The following is a 3584-nucleotide window of genomic DNA, read 5'->3' as shown; positions in this document are numbered from 1 at the left end:
ACTAATGAGGGTAAAGTGTGTATATGTGTGAGAGACTACCCCTATGCACTATAGAGTTATGGTTGCATCATGGTATCATGGTCTGGAGGACCATGATTTTTGTCTCTAGGCGAGAACCTGAAATCCATTAACTGAGATTGTGTCCCTTAGTCTATTAGCTGACTTTGGTGGTCTAATTATGAATCCCTACAGTGGACTGTGGGTCATGGGAACTACTGGGTCAGTTTGTGAAAGCTAGGCGGATCGTGATTCACAGTTGAAGGTGGAGTGCTCCCATGTATTGATAATTTCCTAGATGTAACGGATCCGATTCCCATCAAAATTAATTAATTTTAATTAATTTTATGTTATGTGATTTTTATAATGTTTATTTGAATTTTTGTGAATCTTTTGATATTTTATTTTTGTCATTTGAATTTATAAATTAAGAGAAATTAATTTTTCAATGTTTTAAATAAAATATAAGATATTTAAAAAAATTAAATTAAATTAAATATGAAATAAAATATATTTTCTAAAATATTTGGGACCTCCATAAAAGATGAGGCTTAAATTTAAAAGGATATGGATTAGGTGGGGCCCACATGGCCACAAAAAGGGTGGCACGCCTCCACCCACCCACGTAACATTCTTGAAAAGAATGTTTATTTTCTTGGTTGATTTATCTTTTTAGGTGGAACTAACTTATGTGATAAGGTTAACTATTTGAGATATTTACTAATTCTTTGAATCAAGATTGATTGATCAAATAAATAAGGATTTGATATATTAAAATATAAGCTTTTCTTATTTGATGGGAATAGATTTAGGAAAGGGAGGATAATGCTTTAGCTCATCTTTTTGAATCATGATGGTGGATCAAAGAGATTGATGGCTCACTTCTCTCACCCCACAAGTCTCCTTAGATCAACGGTTGATATTTGACCCTACAAATTGAGGCAAAATCTATGGTATTGAAAATCTATAAAAGGAGGTGTTCCCTTATAAAATGAAATACGTATTATCTTTTCTCTCTTTAACAATTCTCTCTTCTTACCCAAAATTCCCTTTTCTTAAAAAAGGGAGGCAGACCCCAATTTTATCTCTCTCTAAGTTGCACTATTTTTTTGTAGCATGTACCACCTCTATTCTTTGTGGGTGGCAAAGGGGTGGAACCCCTTGTTAGTAGATCTCTCCCTCTCTCTTTTCATATTCATCACTCATCTCTCTAAAATCAAGCTAAGAGGCTTGATGAAGATTAAGCCATTGAGTGGATTTTTACCATAGTAGGAAAATCAACATACCGATCATAGATCCCGAATACCATCGAAAGGAGGAGACTCGGCGTGGAGTGTATTAAGCTCGGTTGAGGTAATCTCCGGTAATTTTACCTTTTAGATATTTACTTCTCTTCCCATAAAGCAATAAATTCTAGTTTTGTTTCTTGAATAAATAATTGTATTTGAAGAGGTAGTAATTGAGAATCGATTTTATTTTTATTTTATTTATTTCAAGAGTGGTTTGATTATATTGAACATTGTAAGTAATCTTGCCAGAGTAGGGGTAAATAATTTTTTAACTATATATACATCGTGCTTTATCATAAAGTCCTTTCATTGGTATCAGAGAAAGGTTGATATTTGAAGCCATTAGATATTTTTTCCCTTTATTGAGTCGAGATCAAACTTGGGAACGAGATGTAAAAAAACTACTAATCTTTGTGGTCAAGTAATACACCCCGATTAAAACTGATTGAAATATTCAAAACACCGAGAAAAACACTTTGCAGAATGAGTATTATGTGCTATTTTGGAGAAGTTATATGAAGACGATAATGATGTATTTCTCTATTGTATACTTAGTGATTTTGTATATCTTTGAGAGTAGGATCTACCTACAAGATTTCAATGGGAGATCCTTCGGGAATTGAGAGTTATGGACTCATGATTGAAGGGTGTCAGTTTTGACTCTGCAAAATCCAGGAACTGTCTATTGAGGTCTTTGATTTTTCCCACCAATGATATGATTTTATTTCGTATTGAAAGTTTACTGTGACTCATAAAATTGAGTCTACTTTCGAACAAAAAAAAAAATCATCAGAAATTATTTGTGATTTGAAAGATATGATCGATTTATTGAAGGGTGCGCAAGTGTTGTTTTCTGCAACAAAAATTATTTCCATGACTTGGAAGTCAAGATTTTATTTCTATTCTTAACATAATATTTTATGGCTCAAACTAAGTTTGTATACTTGAATTTTGAGTATAGTCTCTAATGAAATTTATTTGAGAGAGAAATATCTATAGGAAGAGAGGAATAAATATTTTGGATTGAAGAGAGGTCATCCCGAATTTTCTGCAATAATGGTGTGTTCTTCATTGAGACTTAAAAATCTATAATTATCAAGCCTATTTATCTTAGTAATATGAGGCTTGTGGAAATATATGTGCCACCATTATGTGTTTACTTTTAAAAAAAATTAGTTTGAAAGGAAAACTCCACAAGGATAAAGATAAAATACAAATTTACTCGACAATATTCATCTTAAAATTCTGTAGTATGAGTTATTTTGTGATATGTATGTCACCTTATTTATTTATGTGAAGGAAGATATTATTTGGGATTTACACCATGATATTATGATTTGGTTTTGAGTCTAGTTTTCAACACAAAAGATTTTAGGAAGAATTTCTTTGAAGTTTGAAAGAAACAATTTTTTATTGAGAGATACTCAGCCTGATTTTCTGTTGAGAAAATTGCATTATGATGTAAAAATTAGCTCACTAAATGGTGTGATTTAGGGATGGAACTGAGCACTATTTTATTTTTTGAGTCTATTTCAGTACTCAAAAGGATTTGGAGAGAACTCTTTATGAATTGAGAGATATTATATTTTTATCATGGGATGCTCATGTTCTATTCTGCAGTAAATTAAAAGATGTGGCATGTTAATGCACATATTTGGATTCCCAGTAATGGAGACCTTTTTAGGGCTCATTGAAAGAGGTTTTATAGTGTGCCATGCATATGGTTTATTATAATAAAACTTCAGAGAGAGGTAATACAAAGCTGGCAAGGTACGACACACTATATGAAGAGTGTTTGATCTGGGAACAACAAAAGGAAAAAAAAACACAATACCTATAATAGCATCTTGGTTTCTTCGAAATGAAAGGATACATAGAGAAGCTTGGAAGGTAGTAAAGAAAAGTTAAAGATCAGTAGGAGAATCAAATTTGTGATATTTGAAATGATGGGATGAAGAAGATTTTTCTTCACAGTGTGAGAAAGGGAGAATCCAAGTGCCGAAGAGATGGACACATCGTGACATGTGAAATCGAAGACCAATATATTCTTCATCAATTATGTGCTCTTCCAACATCGCCAAACGATTGTAAAAGCAATGAATCAAGAAAACCCAGGTACCACACTATATGGTTTTGAGGTATTAAATATATCCCACATTACAAGGTAAGGTCATATGGGGAAAGAGGATTCAGTTACTTTTTATATGCTTTGGTTATATTTTGATTAATTATTTTATGAATATGTATGGAGTATAGAGACATTGAGTGATATGTGCTAACAAATTTGAAAGAGCTTAT

Source organism: Amborella trichopoda, chromosome 8 (genome assembly GCF_054954075.1).
Source record: "Amborella trichopoda isolate Santa Cruz 75 chromosome 8, AtrichopodaSantaCruz75HAP2 v2.0, whole genome shotgun sequence".
In the NCBI taxonomy this organism is placed as follows: Eukaryota; Viridiplantae; Streptophyta; class Magnoliopsida; order Amborellales; family Amborellaceae; genus Amborella; species Amborella trichopoda.
The sequence above is the reverse complement of the archived record's forward strand: the minus strand, read 5'-3'. Positions refer to the sequence as shown.